Here is a 19,696-nt window from a genome sequence, read left to right as displayed (position 1 = left end):
ATGCTAAAAAATACAGGGTCATGCACTTGGGTCACATGAATCCAAGGGAACAGAGTGGAGTGGCCTAGTGGTTAGGGTGGTGGACTTTGGTCCTGGGGAACTGAGGAACTGAGTTCGATTCCCGGCACAGGCAGCTCCTTGTGACTCTGGGCAAGTCATTTAACCCTCCATTGCCCGCCACATTGAGCCTGCCATGAGTGGGAAAGCGTGGGGTACAAATGTAACAAAAAAATAAATATAGGGGGTGAAGTGCTTCTGTGTACAAAGGAAGAGCGGGACATGGGGGGTAATTGTGTCTGATGACCTTAAAGGTAGAAAAACAGGTAGAAGAAGTGACTGTCATAGCCAGAAGGATGCTTAGGTGTATAAGGAGAGGGATGACCAGCAGGAACAAAGAGGTGATAGTGCCCTTGTATAAGTCTCTGGTGAGACCCCATTGAGAGTACTGTGTGCAATTCTGGAGACTGCACCTATGGAAAGATATAAACAGGATGGAGTCAGTTCAGAGAGTGGCTACAAAATTGGTAAGAGGTCTTACAGATAAATCATATAGGGATAGGCTTATGAACCTCAACATGTATACGCTGGAAGAGAGGAGAGAGAGAGAGGAGATATGATAGAGATGTTTAAATATCTCAGAGGCATTAATGTACAGGAAATGAGCCTTTTTCAAATGAAGGAAAACTCTGGAATGAGGGGGCATATGATAAAGTTAAGAGGAAATAGGCTTAGGAGGAATCTAAGGAAGTATTTGTTCACATAAAGGGCGGTGGAAGCATGGAATGGCCTCCCGGTGGAGGTTGTGGAGTCGAGGACTGTGTCAGAATTTAAGAAAGCATGGGACAAGCATGTGGGATCCCTTAGGAACAGGAAGAGTTAGTGGTTACTGAGGATGGGCAGACTGGATGGGCCATTTGGCCTTTATCTGTCATCAGGTTTCTATGAGGAATAGCGATCGATGATCAAAGGAAATCACATGCAAATGAGATATATGGAAAGTGTACATGCAGTTTGGTAGGGAAAGCACCCAGCACATCACAGAATGGTCTTGTGGTAAGTATTGATGGTCTGCACATGCCCAGGCCAGAGGAATGAGAGGCAGAGGAAGGGGGACAAATGATTGCAATATATATGCTCCTTTACACAGGGAAAAAAGCAGAAATAAAATAAAATAAAATACAAAGCAAGACAAAATAAAATGAGAATCTAACTTGAAAAATGGCAACAACTGCTCTTTGGACCCTGCCATAAAGGAGCACGTCATAGATGGAGCGTCATAGATGGACGTCATATGCACAAGTTCATGGGTGATTCTTATTGGTTACTTTTTTGTTGTTGTCTTTTTCTTTTCTTTTTTAAAGTTACACTACTGTTCCCGGCGGAACACACATGCATATGATACACATGAAATGTGCAGATACTATTAAAAAGCGCAGACCACCGAGAAGGCGCCCTTTCACATGAAATGCCACCTTGGACCTGCTGGAAAGTTTTAAACGTTACAAGTAGGTGATCCCTTCTGTGTATTGGATGGAACGCTCGTTGTAATACTAATTAGCTCGCATGTGCATCTAGGTTTCAGCCACTGCTTTCGCGAATGGTAAAAGCAGCGCCAAAACCCCAAAAGTGGCTAACACTGGTCAAAATGCAATGTTACAAGCCCAGTAAGCTTTGAGCATTGGCCCCTTGGAAAATATTACACTGACACCTCTCTCTCCCCCTCCCCCCCTGCTCTTCCACAATTAGAAAGCTTGCTGTGCTCTCCATTACTCCAAAGAACAGGGAACACAGGGGTACTACAACCCTCAGCTACAGGTTTGGACATCACAGTCCTGGCTTTACTGGCAGGTCACTGTAGTTTCTCACAGCATAAAGGTCTCCATAAGTTCAACTGAGATCTCAGTTCTGCAGGTGCAGAAATATATGTATATGTATTGGGGAAGGAGCTGTAAACATTTTTTATTAATTTAAACAGAATCACTACACTACACGATTTAAATCGCGTTGCAAAAGGCATAAACAAATTCAGGTCTTATGACATCACAGTAGTTTTAACAGTTACTGGCTCAGATTGCTTTATTTTTTTGTTCGCCCCAGTTTCTTCTCCCACTCCATATTCTATTCCCTCCAACATAACAGTAGAGTTCTCTTTTTATTTTTTTTGACACATTTAATGTAACTCAACTATATTATGACATTAGAGAGAACAAGATCTGTGGATGGCGCCCTCTGCCTAACTAATGGCTTTTGCCTGAGCTTGAAATTATACAGTCTACCGGGAGAGGGACTAGCACACTTTCCTTTAAGGTCCCAAACTGCTCTTTAGTTTAACCAGATCTGCACCGCCACCTTCCCTTTTGCTCGTCGAGAGAAATCAAAGAGCGAGGCCACTTATTATGAGTTATCGAGTAGCTGAGATCCCATCGTAGTCTAGAAACCATACTAAGAGTCAGTTAAACACAGCAAATATGGGAAGAGCTACTGTATAGGTACTGCCCGGGCGCAGCAAGGGTTCTGCCTGCGTTCCACTTCCTCTTCTACCAAAAGTGTGAGAGGGAAATTCCAGACTGCGGAGTTCAAGGATGAAGCCACAGTTAGATGCCTTCAGATTCTAAATCCATCTTACTGTCAGAGGCTTGGTTTCTTCTTGTGTCTTGTAAGTATGAAATGAGCACAGCTTTTTTTTAACGTTTAAAAATTACATTCCCAGTTTCGCCATGTTTAGTACGATTACTGTTCTGAAATCAGCAGTGTGGTCGATCATGTCTCTCAAAACAAACGTATGTTTTTAAGAATCTTGCGTTAGTACTGTTCAAGTTTTGTGATGATGCTGAGAAAAAAAAGTTTAATTTTATAGTCTTTTGTTTAAAGGAAGTACTTTTGTTGTTTATAGGGTGCATGAACAGAAAGTAGAAAGAACAATCTCAGCCTTTCTCTTTTTCTGTTTATAATCGCTGGACGAAGCAGGTCACAAGGTAGGAGGGGATGTTTGAGACAGTGTTCACTCTTTTGGTTTTTTTGTGCTTGCATGCAGACTGACTTGAACGTGTGGTGTGCATGCCTGCTTTCGCTCGTTCTCCTACACTTCTCTCCAGTCCCCGGCGTGGTGCAAGAAAGATAGATCGCTTTGACAATTTTGTTTTTAATTCAAGGAACAGGTTGATTTTTGTTGTTATTACTGAAGGTCTCGCTTGAATATATTTAAGTACTCAGCTCAGAGGCTTTGCGTCCTGCACATAAGTACATAAGTACATAAGTAGTGCCATACTGGGAAAGACCAAAGGTCCATCTAGCCCAGCATCCTGTCACCGACAGTGGCCAATCCAGGTCAAGGGCACCTGGCACGCTCCCCAAACGTAAAAACATTCCAGACAAGTTATACCTAAAAATGCGGAATTTTTCCAAGTCCATTTAATAGCGGTCTATGGACTTGTCCTTTAGGAATCTATCTAACCCCTTTTTAAACTCCGTCAAGCTAACCGCCCGTACCACGTTCTCCGGCAATGAATTCCAGAGTCTAATTACACGTTGGGTGAAGAAAAATTTTCTCCGATTCGTTTTAAATTTACCACACTGTAGCTTCAACTCATGCCCTCTAGTCCTAGTATTTTTGGATAGCGTGAACAGTCGCTTCACATCCACCCGATCCATTCCACTCATTATTTTATACACTTCTATCATATCTCCCCTCAGCCGTCTCTTCTCCAAGCTGAAAAGCCCTAGCCTTCTCAGCCTCTCTTCGTAGGAAAGTCGTCCCATCCCCACTATCATTTTCGTCGCCCTTCGCTGTACCTTTTCCAATTCTACTATATCGTTTTTGAGATACGGAGACCAGTACTGAACACAATACTCCAGGTGCGGTCGCACCATGGAGCGATACAACGGCATTATAACATCCGCACACCTGGACTCCATACCCTTCCTAATAACACCCAACATTCTATTCGCTTTCCTAGCCGCAGCAGCACACTGAGCAGAAGGTTTCAGCGTATCATCGACGACGACACCCAGATCCCTTTCTTGATCCGTAACTCCTAACGCGGAACCTTGCAAGACGTAGCTATAATTCGGGTTCCTCTTACCCACATGCATCACTTTGCACTTGTCAACATTGAACTTCATCTGCCACTTGCACGCCCATTCTCCCAGTCTTGCAAGGTCCTCCTGTAATCGTTCACATTCCTCCTGCGACTTGACGACCCTGAATAATTTTGTGTCATCGGCGAATTTAATTACCTCACTAGTTATTCCCATCTCTAGGTCATTTATAAATACATTAAAAAGCAACGGACCCAGCACAGACCCCTGCGGGACCCCACTAACTACCCTCCTCCACTGAGAATACTGGCCACGCAATCCTACTCTCTGCTTCCTATCTTTCAACCAGTTCTTAATCCATAATAATACCCTACCTCCGATTCCATGACTCTGCAATTTCTTCAGGAGTCTTTCGTGCGGCACTTTGTCAAACGCCTTCTGAAAATCCAGATATACAATATCAACCGGCTCCCCATTGTCCACATGACTTTTTCATCTGCAATGCCTTCCCCAGCTGTCAAGTCGAATCTAGTTTCAAATTTCAATTTTATTTGAAATACCACAAATCATTCAAGGAAATCTAAGGGGTTTACACATTTTTATGAACAGGGAAGGCAGGAGCAGAACAGCAGAACAAACAAAAACAAGGAAGGTCAAATAATAGTATTTAAGGTTACAATTCCAAATAGTTAGGGTTTTGCCACTGATGAGATGCTGTATGGGAAAGGGAAATGGGACTTGATATACAGTTTACATCTATCATAGGCGGTTGGTGGCCCAACTGTTTGGGGAGGCTAAAGGGGGCGGGGTTAGGGGTGGGGCCAGGGGTGGAGCTTAAATCCATAATTGTCTGATAACACACAGAAAAAAATAAATAAAAATAAAAGTCACAATTAATACCTTTTATTAAATTTAGATATTAGATACGTATCATATGTCAAAGAATAAAGTGGTTGCTCAAAGCATCTACTAACCATAATCGCTCAACTGCAAAACACTATGCACAACTTTGTGCAAAAACACACTCAGAACTTTACTGCAGTGGCGTAGCAAGGGTGGGGCGGTGGGGGTGGTCCGCCCCGGGTGTCATCGGGTGGGGGGGTGTTCCGCTCCCACTGCTCCGCCTTTAAAAAGTTTTTTTTCGAAGCGCCAGAAAGTGGCAGGCAGCGCGCCTCGCGTCTGCCCTGCTAGTAAAGAAGATCTCGCTGACGTCGTCGTCGTCCTTCCCACACTGAGTCCCGCCCGCCCTCGCGGTAATAGGAAGTTGCCTCAGAGGGGGGCGGGACTCAATGTGGGAAGGGCGACGACGTCAGCGAGATCTTCTTTACTAGCAGGGCAGACGCGAGGCGCACTGCCTGCCACTTTCTGGCGCTTCGAAAAATTTATTTTTAAAGCAGGACAGGGTAGGAGCAACAGGAGAACGGATCTCAGCTGTCGGGGGGGGGACTCAGAGGGGAGAAGGGGATTGGGGAGGGGTGGGAGTGCTCAGAGGGGTGCTTAAAGGGGATTAGGGAGGGTGGGAGAGCATCAAGGAGGGGAGAAGGGGATCGGGGAGGGGTGGGGGACCTCAGAGGGGTGCTTAAAGGGGATTAGGGAGGGTGGGGGAGCTCAGGGGAGAAGGGGATTGGGAAAGGGTGGAGGAGCTCAGAGGGGTACTTAAAAGGGGTTAGGGAGGGTGGGGGAGCTCAGAGAGGGGAGAAGGGGATTGGGGAAGGGTGGGGGAGCTCAGAGGGGTGCTTAAAGGGGGTTAGGGAGGGTGGGGGAGCTCAGAGAGGGGAGAAGGAGATTGGGGAAGGGTGGGGGAGCTCAGAGAGGGGAGAAGGGGATTGGGGAAGGGTGGGGGACCTCAGAGGGGTGCTTAAAGGGGGTTAGGGAGGGTGGAAGAGCATCAAGGAGGGGAGAAGGGGATTGGGGAGGGGTGGGGGAGCTCAGAGGGGTGCTTAAAGGGGGTTAGGGAGGGTGGGGGAGCTCAGAGAGGGGAGAAGGAGATTGGGGAAGGGTGGGGGAGCTCAGAGAGGGGAGAAGGGGATTGGGGAAGGGTGGGGGACCTCAGAGGGGTGCTTAATGGGGGTTAGGGAGGGTGGGGAGCTCAGAGAGGGGAGAAGGGGATTGGGGAGGGGTGGGGAGCTCAGAGGGGTGCTTAAAGGGGATTAGGGAGGGTGGGAGAGCATCAAGGAGGGGAGAAGGGGATTGGGGAGGGGTTGGGGAGCTCAGAGGGGTGCTTAAAGGGGATTAGGGAGGGTGGGGGAGCTCAGATGGGTACTCAGAGAGGGGAGAAGGGGATTGGGGGGGAGGGGAGTGCTCAGATGGGAGAAAGGGTCTGAAGCTGGAACTGGGGTCTGACAAGGGGACAGGAGGGAAAATGGGTCCATGCCTGGGGCAGGTGGGAGAATGGGTCTGGGGCTGAAAGGGGAGGATGCAAGGCATGTGGTGGATGAAGGGGACTGGAACTGGGGGCTGAAAAGAGGGGGCAGAGAGAGAGGGGACAGATCCTGGATGGAAGGGGGGCACGTGAGGGAGGGCAGACCCTGGACGGATGGGAGAGGGAGGGCAGACGGATTGAAGGGGCAGAGAGAAAGGGCAGATGGTGGGTGGAAGGGGAGAGAGAAAGAGGGCAGACTGGGGCAAATGGTGGATGGAAGGGGCAGAGATAGAGGCCAGATGTTGATGGAAGGGGGAGAGAGAGATGGCAGACTGGGGCAGATGGTGCATGGAAGGGGCAGAAGTGGATGGAAGGGAGAGAGGGCAGACAGTGGATGGAAGGGGCAGAGAGAGAGAGGGCAGATGGTGCATGGAAGGGGCAGAAGTGGATGGAAGGGAGAGAGGGCAGACAGTGGATGGAAGGAGCAGAGAGAGAGGGCAGACACTGGATGGCAGAGAGAGAGCGAAGACAGATGCTGGATAGAAGGAAGACAGTGAAAAGATGAGGAAAGCAGAAACCAGAGACAACGAACTGTAAATATATATTTTTATTTTTTTGCTTTAGGACAAAGTAGTATTGTAGCTGTGTTAATAAATGTTTATAATAGAACATGTAAATAAGGTAATCTTTTTATTGGACTAATTTTAATTCATTTTACTTTCGGAGAACAAAACCCCCTTCCTCAGGTCAGGATAGGACACTGTAACAGTACTATACTGAATTGACCTAAGGGAGGAGGTTTTGGCCTCTGAAAGCTAAACGTATTACTCCAATAAAATTATATTATTTGTTTTATTTCTATTTGTTAATTTGTAAAGTGGTAATTGGTATTTGTTAGTTTTTTCAAATTTACATCTGCTGGCTTTATATTTTGCACAGTACTAGAGGACATTTTCGGTTTCTGTGGTGTTGCATTGTATGCAGAGTCTGGCATCGGGGGTTCAGTTTAATTTTTGTCTAAATAGAAAGTTTATGATTACTTATTCTATAGTGGATTAGGGTGTATCTATTTGTGAAAAAGACATGGCTTTTGGTTGACATTGACTGTGCAGGATCGACGATCTGTACTAATCTGTCTGTTTTCGTTTTACAATAGGTGAATTGATGTTCTAGTGCTCACTGTAGTGTTTAAGATGCTTTCCTTTTCCTTGTGTGACTCGTACAAATTACTGCTTATGGTATGGTAGAATTGATCTATAGGTCCTGAGTGTTTTGTATTCTCGGTATGCCTAGTACTGGATTTCGGGGGGTGGGGGGGGGGGGTGATAAAAAATGACCGGCCCCGGGTGTCAACTACCCTAGCTACGCCACTGCTTTACTGTACCAAAAATATTACACTAGGCAGAACCTAATACACCATTAGGGGCTTATAGCCCATTTAGTTATGTTTAAACAAAAGAGATCTGCATTAAAAAAATATTTATTTTTATTTTGACCTATAAAACCACTTGTCCCTGAAACATGCCTAAAAACAGAATAATAATCAATATTGGAGCTATAGGCAGTCAAATCAATCAACAATCATATAAATATAGACTCCTACATAGAAATAAATAGCGTCAAATATATGTTTAATTTATAGGGGAAAAGCCTCAATCCCGGCGTAAGCTCCTTGTGTTGTGAAACAACATAAGGGAGCACCACCCGATCATCACTGGCTGAAAAACCCCTATTTAAGTAACCCACTTCTATTCTCCAATTTTAAAGAAATCTCAAATTAATGGTTACTTAGCTCACTGCTGAAAAAATTCTAAGCAGTTAACCGGAACACAGTCATCTGAACCCAATCCACGGCCCGACTCAGCCCAAGTTTCGCCTTCTTCCTCAGGGTCCGCGGGTCAATCAACTGTATCTATTAGAAAATATATACAGTGGGGGAAATAAGTATTTGATCCCTTGCTGATTTTGTAAGTTTGCCCACTGACAAAGACATGAGCAGCCCATAATTGAAGGGTAGGTTATTGGTAACAGTGAGAGATAGCACATCACAAATTAAATCCGGAAAATCACATTGTGGAAAGTATATGAATTTATTTGCATTCTGCAGAGGGAAATAAGTATTTGATCCCCCACCAACCAGTAAGAGATCTGGCCCCTACAGACCAGGTAGATGCTCCAAATCAACTCGTTACCTGCATGACAGACAGCTGTCGGCAATGGTCACCTGTATGAAAGACACCTGTCCACAGACTCAGTGAATCAGTCAGACTCTAACCTCTACAAAATGGCCAAGAGCAAGGAGCTGTCTAAGGATGTCAGGGACAAGATCATACACCTGCACAAGGCTGGAATGGGCTACAAAACCATCAGTAAGACGCTGGGCGAGAAGGAGACAACTGTTGGTGCCATAGTAAGAAAATGGAAGAAGTACAAAATGACTGTCAATCGACAAAGATCTGGGGCTCCACGCAAAATCTCACCTCGTGGGGTATCCTTGATCATGAGGAAGGTTAGAAATCAGCCTACAACTACAAGGGGGGAACTTGTCAATGATCTCAAGGCAGCTGGGACCACTGTCACCACGAAAACCATTGGTAACACATTACGACATAACGGATTGCAATCCTGCAGTGCCCGCAAGGTCCCCCTGCTCCGGAAGGCACATGTGACGGCCCGTCTGAAGTTTGCCAGTGAACACCTGGATGATGCCGAGAGTGATTGGGAGAAGGTGCTGTGGTCAGATGAGACAAAAATTGAGCTCTTTGGCATGAACTCAACTCGCCGTGTTTGGAGGAAGAGAAATGCTGCCTATGACCCAAAGAACACCGTCCCCACTGTCAAGCATGGAGGTGGAAATGTTATGTTTTGGGGGTGTTTCTCTGCTAAGGGCACAGGACTACTTCACCGCATCAATGGGAGAATGGATGGGGCCATGTACCGTACAATTCTGAGTGACAACCTCCTTTCCTCCGCCAGGGCCTTAAAAATGGGTCGTGGCTGGGTCTTCCAGCACGACAATGACCCAAAACATACAGCCAAGGCAACAAAGGAGTGGCTCAGGAAGAAGCACATTAGGGTCATGGAGTGGCCTAGCCAGTCACCAGACCTTAATCCCATTGAAAACTTATGGAGGGAGCTGAAGCTGCGAGTTGCCAAGCGACAGCCCAGAACTCTTAATGATTTAGAGATGATCTGCAAAGAGGAGTGGACCAAAATTCCTCCTGACATGTGTGCAAACCTCATCATCAACTACAGAAGACGTCTGACCGCTGTGCTTGCCAACAAGGGTTTTGCCACCAAGTATTAGGTCTTGTTTGCCAGAGGGATCAAATACTTATTTCCCTCTGCAGAATGCAAATAAATTCATATACTTTCCACAATGTGATTTTCCGGATTTAATTTGTGATGTGCTATCTCTCACTGTTACCAATAACCTACCCTTCAATTATGGGCTGCTCATGTCTTTGTCAGTGGGCAAACTTACAAAATCAGCAAGGGATCAAATACTTATTTCCCCCACTGTATCATATATATCATATATTTGGCGCTTCTTAATATAAACAGTACCACCTCCAACCTTAACTTGATGTTCCTTACTTCAATCGGCTTTTCGCTTTCTTCAATGTGAAATTTTCAAGATGGCGTTGGTATTTATAATGGATGACATCAGATGCGTTGTTTCGAGCTCCACCTAACCTCCTACTGGGCGGGGCTAGCTTACGTTCATCCAATCCTTTATAGATCATGTATTTATAATGGTTGACGTCAGACGGAACTTAATTAAAAGAACTGGTTCCATTCAATTCTCATGTTTAAACCATCCGGTTGTAGAGAATGTAAACGATAAATCCATCTTTGCTCTTGTTGTAATAAAATTAATTTTCTATCACCTCCTTGTATGTCCCATTTGATTTGTTGTAGAATGACACATTTTAGAGTATCAAAAGTATGATTTAATTCGATGCAATGCATGGCTAAAGGAGCAGTCTTCTTCTGTGTATTGATATTGCTCTTGTGTTCTGTGAGTCTGATAGTAAATTTACGTGATGTTTGTCCCACATAAACTTTCTGGCAAGGGCATATGATGGCATAAACCACCCATTCTGAACTGCAAGTGGTGTTCTGACGAAGGATGTAATGTTTCTTCGTCCTAGGATCTATAAACTCCTTCGTATTAATCATTGTTCGACAATATTGCATTGTCCACAGCTTCTATGTCCCATTAACTGGGAATCTGGTACATAAGGTCTTTTAAGAATAGCTGGTGCCAGAATCTCTTTAAGGTTCCTACCACGACTATACGCCAGTCTTAGATTAGTATTTTGTAACTCCGGTAAAGTCTGAATTATATGCCAATTCTTCTTTAATATTTTAGAAACCTGGGTTGCTTCACTTGTGTATTTCAATACACAGGTGACATTGTCTTTTCCCTCATCTGTCTCTTTTTGTCTGGGAAGAAGTAAATACTCGCGATTGTTGTATTTCGCTCTTCTGTACGCATTCTTAATTACATTCATTGGCTAGCCTCTCTCGTGTAATCGTTTTCTAAGAATTTTAGATTTCTCTTTAAATTCTGTCTCGCTCGAACATATGCGTCTATAGCGTAAAAACTGAGATATAGGTAAACTGTCTTTCAATTTCTGCGGATGACAGCTACTGTATTCCAAAAATGTGTTTCTATCAGTTGATTTACGAAAAACTGTGGTCTCCAATTTATTGTTATTCTTGGTGATTAATACATCCAAAAATGACATACTATGGAGATCTTGTTCACAAGTAAAGCGCAATGTTGGATGGCAGGTATTCAAATATTCAAGCGCCATTTTCAATTCATGTTCGGTGCCTGTCCAAATGCAGAATACATCGTCTATAAATCTTAACCAAATTTTCATTTTCTTGAACCATATAGACATGTACACATACTTTTCTTCAAATCTGGCAACAAATAAATTGGCTACCGAGGGGGCGATTGTTACGCCCATGGCTACCCCTGTTTTTTGTTTAAATAACCGTCCCTCAAATTGAAAATAGTTATTTTTCAAGGCTATTTCTGCCAGTTCAGTTATAAATTCTGTAGGAACATGAATCATTTCACGTGTTTCCAGAGACTGAGTTATTACTTCTAAAGCTTCTTCCTGAGGGGTGATGGTGTAAAGGCTTACTACATCCATTGTGACTAATCTCCAGTGGTCTTGTATATCTTCCAACATTTGCATCCGACTCAAAAAATCTGTGGTGTCTTTAATATAGGACCTAGTTTCCTGAACAAAGGGGCGTAAAAAGGTGTCTATATATATTGATAGTGGCTCTAATATGGAGTTCCGACTGGAGACTATTGGTCTTCCGGGAGGGTTCTGTAGACTTTTGTGAATTTTAGGTAAAGTGTAAAAGACTGGAATGCGAGGGGCTTTTTTATTTAAAAATGCAAATTCTTTTTGTGTTATGTAGCTTCGTGCAAAGCCCACCCCAGTTTTCGAAAAGATCTCTTGCTGTAACTTCTCTGTGGGATCCTCTTCTAGTTCTTCATAATCTAATGGGTTGTGAAGTTGTCTTAATGCCTCTGTAATGTAGTCTTGTTTATTCTGCAAAACTACCGCTCCCCCCTTGTCAGCTTTTCTAATTATAATTTCTGTATTATTCCTGAGTGCTTCTATCGCTAGTCTTTCTTGTAAAGTGCAATTATAATGTTTTTTATTTTTACTGTGTTCCAATTGCTCTAACTCTTTAGTGACTAATTGTTTGAAAATAGTAATAGCTGGTTCGGGGGGGGTTGGGGGCACCCATTTCGACTTAAGTTTTACCCTGGAGGTTTCTGATCTAGTTTCTTCCCCAGCAAAAAATACTTTGATGTGCAGATTCCTCAAAAATCTTTCTAAATCAACCCGACTTTGAAATGAATCGTGAGTCACTGTTGGTACATAGATTAGGCCTTTAGCTAGTACCTCTTGTTCTACTATAGATAATCTATATCTTGATAAGTTCACTACAACCGATTCCTTCACTGTTGTGATCGTGTGTGGGGTCGATCCATGGGTTCTTGGGGATAACTCCGGTCCTGTCTGTTCCCCCGTTGGGGGCCTCTGCCTCTGCCCCTTCTCCGTCCTCTTTTGCTTCTCCCTTGTCCTAAAAAACGTGATTCACCTCCCGATACACTTGAGTCTGTATCTACTGAATCTGGTCCGCCTTCCTCGAAGGCAGATCTTTGTATATCATGTTCTCTATATAGCCAGGGATAAATCGCTTTATCTACTAAATCCTTCTCGTCTCTATGGAATTTTTTAATTTTTATTCTTTGTATTTCATATCTAAATTGATCCATCTTGATTTTTAATTCATCATGTTGTTTACTGAAAACCTCTGCTGTTTCTCTTTGTTTAAGTAAATTTATTGTGGCTTCTATGTCTGTCTTAATAAACAGAATAATCCAGTTGTGTATCTAAAATGCAAATTCCTACAAATGAGATGACATTAAAATGTGATTCCATGTGCCCCAATGAAAAGTGAGTTTAATTCTACTTTCATTTAATTTCAATATACAGTATTCTATCATCTTTATAACACCAGCTTCCCAAGGCAGAGTACAACAACAGTTAAGATAAACTCAGATAAACTCTCAAGAAACGGAAACAGGATGTATAAGCACAAACTACAGAGTTTATAATCGCTTTTTCTACCAGCTGCAATACCGTGCCTATTAACAGAAACAGCTTTAGCCTTGTTACGCTCAACAATCAAGAACAACCTGGATGCAGCAGCTCAAAAGTTTGTTTGTTTTGTTTGGGCTGAAGGCAGTGAGGATGTCAGGCAGGGGAAACACATTAACCAAATTGGCTTCCTTGTTTACTTACTGGACTAGAAAGGCTCACTTCCACTGGTCTTGGGAGTCTTGCATCTTTCTCCCTCTTTCTTCTGCTGCCGTCATTTTTACTGCCCTGAAGAGTTCAGCCTCAGCACCGGCGATTCAGAGTCAGTCAGCCTTCTGCCAGTGTCGGGGCTTCTCCTCAGGGGCGTCCTGGACTCTAAGGTAACTTCCTCTTTTCTGCAGAGCTGGGAGGGAGTGAGACACGCCTGAAGAGAAAGCCCCGACACTGGCAGAAGGCTGACTCTGAATCGCCGTTGCCGAGGCAGAACTCTTCAGTGCAGTAAAAATGACAATGGAGACAGCGGGCAGCAGAAGAAACACAAGATGGTCAGGGTTGGGCTGGGGAGGCTTAGCCTCCCCAAGCCTCTTATGATTCAGGTACTTATTTTGTACCAGGGACAATGGAGGATTAAGTGACTTGCCCAGAGTCACAAGGAACTGCAGTGGGAATCAAACTCAGTTCCCCAGGATCAAGGTCCACTCCACTGCACTAACCACTAGGCTACACCTTCACTCCATAACTGTTTTGGCCACTACTGGAAATAGGATACTGGGCTAGATAGACCATTGGTCTGACCCAGCATGGCTATTCTTATGTTCTAAAGCAGCAGGCCCAGCACACACCCCTGGGAAACCCTACTATCTACGTTTAAAAGCAACATCAGAAAATACTTTTTCATAGAAAGGGTAATGGATACTTGGAACACTTTTCCAGTGGAGGTGGTTTGGACAAAAACGGTGACACAATTCAAAAAGGCACGGGATAAACAGAGGATTCCTATCTAGCGAGAGGATGGGATCAAAGCAAAATAAATAACAGATGGGTAACCGCATACTAATCAAACATGAGGGAATGCCTAACAGAAATAATAGGATTTAAGGCTGGACTTACATTTCTTGAGGGAAGATTCTATTCTGGTGTTATGAGGCAGTCAGTTTTTAGGGTCAGTGTCAATAGCACCAAAGCAAGAAGACCCTGTACAGTCTAACCCAGAGGTTCTAAACCCAGTTCAGATGACACGTCCAGATAGTCAGGTTTTCAGGTTATCTACAATGAATACATAAGAGTGCCAAGTGGACATAAAAACAATGGCAACAAATCAACTTTTATTAAAATAAAACTTAGTAATAGATGGCAGATAAAGACTGGAAGACTGCTCAGCAAGATGGCTAGACTTGTACTGCTGCTTTGCGCAAAACATGCTGCTCATCTGCTCCGTGCCTTTGTTCAGGATTGTACCTGCTGCTCCATGCAGGTTACACCCATCTGTTATTTATTTTGCTTTGATCCCATCCTCTCGCTAGATAGGAATCCTCTGTTTATCCCACGCCATTTTGAATTGTGTCACCGTTTTTGTCCAAACCACCTCCACTGAAAAAGCGTTCCAAGTATCCATTACCCTATGAAAAAGTACTTTCTGATGTTGCTTTTAAACGTAGATATTGGGGTTTCCCAGGGGTGTGTGCTGGGCCTGCTGCTTTAGAACATAAGAACATAAGAGTAGCCATGCTGGGTCAGACCAATGTTCTATCTAGCCCAGTATCCTGTTTCCAGTAGTGGCCAAGCCAGGTCACAAGCACCTGGCAGAAACCCAAACCATGGCAACATTCCATGCTACAAATCCCAGGGCAAGCAGTTGCTTCCCCATGTCTGTCTCAATAGCAGACTATGGACTTTTCCTCCAGGAACTTGTCCAAACCTTTTTCAAACCCAGATATGCTAATCGCTGTTACCACATCCTCCAGCAAAGAGATCCAGAGTTTAACTATTCATTGTTTTAAAGGTATTTCCATGTAACTTCCTCAGGATTTTGTTAACCTCATTCATAACTCCCCTCATACATCTCTTTTCAAGCTGAAGAGCCCTAACCTCTTTAGCTTTAGCATAAACGAGAGGAGTTCCATCCCTTTTATCATTTTGGTCATTCTTCTTTGAATTTTTTCTAAATCCACTATATCTTTTTTTAAATACGGCAACCAGAACTTGAACGCAATACTCTTGCTGAAGTCGCACAATAGAGTGATACAGAGGTATTATAGTATTTTCGGTCTTATTCACCATTCCTTTCCTAAATATTCCTAGCATCCTGTTTTCTTTTTTTTGGCTGCCGCCGCACACTGGGCAGAAGATTTCAGCGTATTATCTACAACGATACCTAGATCTTTTTTTTTAATGCTGACCCCCCCCCCCCCCCTAAGGTGGACCCTAGCATCAGATAACTATGATTCAAATTCTTTCCAGTGTGCGTCACCTTGCATTTGTCTACATTAAATTTAATTTCAGTGTCACATTGGCCACCTTCCAATCTTTAGGTACTATGGACAATTTTAACGACAGGTTACATATTACTAACAGCAGATCAGCAATTTCATGCTTTAGTTCTTTGAGTACCCTTGGATGTACTACTCTTTAATTTGTCAGTTTGGCTCAGTACATCTTCCAGGTTCATCGAGATTTCTTTGAGTTCCTCTTCATCATCACCCTTGAAAACCATTTCTGGTACAGGCAGATCTCTTACATCTTCTTCCGTAAAGACTGTAGCAAAGAATTCATTTAGTTTCTCTGCTATGGCCTTATTCTCCCTGAGCGCCCCTTTAGCTTCTTCGTGATCTAACAGTCCCATGGATTCCCTCACAGTCTTTCTGCTTCTGATGTATCTGAAAAAGTTGTGACAAGAACAAGAGGTGCTAATCTGCCCACTGAGAAATCAACAATATAAAAGCAGATCACATATAAACCACAGAAACGAGTGAATAAAAAAGGAGAAGAGGTTTATTAAAACAGTTACCCGATGTGGCCATGTTTCACCCTCAGGCTGCCTCAGGGGTAAAAAGACTACAAAATGAAAACATACAAATTGAGTCTACAGCATCATTACAAATCAAAACTTTCAAACAATAGCTCAAAAATATAAATCATAATAATTAAAATCATATTAAAACTGTGAAATGGTAAAACAATAAAAACAGAGAGCTTTAATTTAAAAGAACATTAAATAAAACATTAAATGTAACATCAATCAAAGTTTAAAAAGAATATATACTCACAAACAGGCAACAGGAGAACACAGTGTGATAGTGTGTGTGAAGGCAGAACAAATAAGTCAATGTGATGTTCATTATGACATGCTATTCAATAAGACATATAATTTCATGTGACTTAGGTGTTAAAGTGCTCATATTAAAAATCTGAATTTACAAAAAGTGTTTTCCTACATACCTAAAAGCGGTGAGTAACAGGGTCTACCCCTAATAGCAAAAAATCATATCACCTGAAATGCGGAACATATGCTTGGTGTTGATGAAGTAATGGGTATGTTTACTAAAACCAATAATATCATATGGGTCTTAATCATTTCAAAATTAACATATATTGTAGGTACTTTGATTGGATATACTATAAAATTAACCTTAGATGTGTATTTGGAAAACCACGAATGAATGGATAATTGGTAACGGAGGATTTGTAATATGTTGAATATTTACTAAAAACTACTACTACTACTTATAATTTCTATAGCGCTACTAGACGTACGCAGTGCTGTACACTTGAACATGAAGAGACAGTCCCTGCTCGACAGAGCTTACAATCTAATTAGGACAGACAAACAGGACAAACAAGAGATAAGGGAATATTAAGGTGAGGATGATAAAATAAGGGTTCTGAACAAGTGAATAGGGTTAGGAGTTAAAAGCAGCATAAAAAAGGTGGGCTTTTAGCTTAAATTTGAAGACGGCCAGAGATGGAGCTTGACGTACCGGCTCAGGAAGTCTATTCCAGGCATATGGTGCAGCAAGATAAAAGGAACGGAGTCTGGAGTTAGCGGTGGAGTAGAAGGGTGCAGATAAGAGAGATTTACCCAGTGAACGGAGTTCCCGGGGAGGAATGTAGGGAGAGATGAGAGTGGAGAGGTGCTGAGGAGCTGCAGAGTGAATGCACTTATAGGTCAATAAGAGGAGTTTGAACTGTATGTGGAAACGGATAGGAAGCCAGTGAAGTGACTTGAGGAGAGGGCTAATATGAGCATAACGACCCTGGCGGAAAATTAGTTGTGCAGCAGAATTTTGAACAGATTGAAGAGGAGAGAGATGGCTAAGTGGGAGACCTGTGAGGAGCAAGTTGCACTAGTCTAAGCGAGAGGTGATAAGAGCGTGGATGAGGGTTATAAAAATGACATAATTGTATCAAGAAAAGGAGGATCAAAATCACAAAGCACATCTATATATCTATCCTTATGTATTGCAAATTGTCATGTTTATAGTATTTAGAATCAACAACTTAAACTTCTAAACAATGGCGTTCAAGTGTCCTGATGACAACATAGTAGTTGGCAACATAGGAGCTTATCAGCGACATGATGCCTTCATGTATTCTTGCACATCTACATTTTCATTTATGACGATTAAATGCTATAGTGTTCAGATATCAAGTCTTCATTTACTTAGTCTACTTACGTACCATAACCATATTCATTCATTTAAATAGTACTATTTAAAAACATCCGCATGATGTACAAAGTATTTGAAGTTAACAACTTAAACTTCTAAACAATGGTGTTCAAATGTGCCATTGACAACATAGTAGATAGCAACATAAAAGCCTATCAGCGACATGATGCCTTTATGCATTCTTGCACATCTATACTTTCATTTGTGATGATTAAACAATGTTTCTTAAGAACCAAGGTATACAAGTATCAAGTTTTCACCAACTTAGTCTACTTCGTACCATATCCATATTCATTCATTATACAAAAACATCTCCATAGCGGTTTTTAAAAAAACATCTACATGAATTACTAAGTGGCAGCGTCTTAAGCATGTCAAGTAACCAGTCTTCACTAACTTAGTCTACTTCATGCCATAACCATATTCATTCGTTATACCAAATTGTCTAAATAGCGATATTTAAAAACATCCACATGAAGTACTAAGCGGCAGCGTCTTAAGCACGTCACTATTGAATGGCAGCATTAAAAAGTATATATTTTACAAAATAACCATCTAGTTCCTTGAGAAATGAGGTACAAAAGTAACAGCTCTTTACTTTTTCCACTTCTCACTACGCTCTGACTCACTCAATTCATTAAACTGACAGCATAGTAACATGCTCTGTGATTGGTCCCTTAAATACATGCACTGTGATTGGTTTTAGGTTCAAAGGTCAATCGATCCAGAAACATTTTAATGACTAAAATTCAATGTAAATAGTTTGGCCATAAATCATATCTGTGCAAAAATGTACAAATCCCCCCAAATGCATTTTTCATAAAAAATCATTATTGCCTCAAACCACAAGACATTTCCATATATCTGTAGTTACAATCACAATATGCCTCAATATGAGCAAGGTGTCATCAAACCTATCCAAGCTTGAGAAAATGTCAAATATATACTAGAATTGGTGTAGTTTCACATACAAAAAATACTTTACAGAAACACAGAGATCACTTTCCTGATTTAGACCATGAAGCTTAACAGTTTTAAACTTAAAAATAAACCTCTGTTCTGCCTGTATAATAGTAATTTATTCACATCTCCACTTCTCCAATGTGAATCAATTCTTAACTACAAATTTTAGTTGTTTGAAATCATGTTTCAATTCGAGCATATGTGTCGCTAATTAATCTGAAATTTTAGATTTGTATCCCTTGTGTTGAGCCATTTATAAAACTCCATCAACTAGATCTTACTACCTGTCCATATCATAAGTATGTCATCAATAAACCTTAAAGTACTATACTTAACTAATGGTTTGGAAAACTAAATATAGAGATAGGTGTGTCACCGTTCTTAACTTAAGGATCCACAATCAAGATCTAGATTATATTTTAACAAAGGAACCTCAAACCACCTCATGGATACCCATTGCTACTCAAGCTTGGTTAGCCATTCAAATGAGGAGTAAATTACTATCACTGGTTCAGGTGGGGAGACTTGGAGAAAAAAAGCCACCCGAAAAAACTCAAATACAATTGAGAAAACCGGATGGTCTAAAAACTCCTCGCCTCTCAACCATTAACAAAAGTTAAGATAGGTGCACCTCCCCCATCATATATACCCCCCACTTATTCTCCTATACAACCGCCTGAACATATAACTCTCTGCCTGCTAATGTATTACTAACCTGGAGCGGTCTCTTGCAACTAAATAGTCAAATCTCGTAGCATAGAACTCGTTCTCTATTGTTCTTTTTATAAATAAACAAATCTTTCTTGTTAGTTCATGCTATTCAACAGTCACTTATCTGATTGTTGTTGACGCAGGACTCCTTAGGAATACTGTTTTCAGGCTGGAGGTAGTCGAAAGTGGAGCTGGTGCCTTAGCCATAAACCTTAGCCATAACACAATATTTCCTTTATATAGATTGTCCTGCAAAAATTTCTTTTCAAAACATGCCATATAGAGGTTAGCTAATGATGGTGCTATCGTCG

General features: G+C 42.2%; 1 protein-coding gene across 1 annotated transcript in view; it reads left to right on the top strand.

Annotated features, from left to right (window-relative positions):
• Positions 1 to 2,338: 2,338 nt before the first annotated feature.
• Positions 2,339 to 19,696, top strand: part of LOC115461474 (toll-like receptor 1) — a 48,440-nt gene continuing 31,082 nt past the window's right edge. The window contains exons 1-2 of the mRNA XM_030191296.1: positions 2,339 to 2,656; positions 2,894 to 2,975. The gene's annotated coding sequence lies outside the window, so the exon portion shown is untranslated. The remainder of the gene's footprint in view (positions 2,657 to 2,893; positions 2,976 to 19,696) is intronic.

This window comes from Microcaecilia unicolor, chromosome 2 (assembly GCF_901765095.1).
Source record: "Microcaecilia unicolor chromosome 2, aMicUni1.1, whole genome shotgun sequence".
Classification (NCBI taxonomy): domain Eukaryota; kingdom Metazoa; phylum Chordata; class Amphibia; order Gymnophiona; family Siphonopidae; genus Microcaecilia; species Microcaecilia unicolor.
This window is presented reverse-complemented; position numbering and strand designations above follow the sequence as displayed.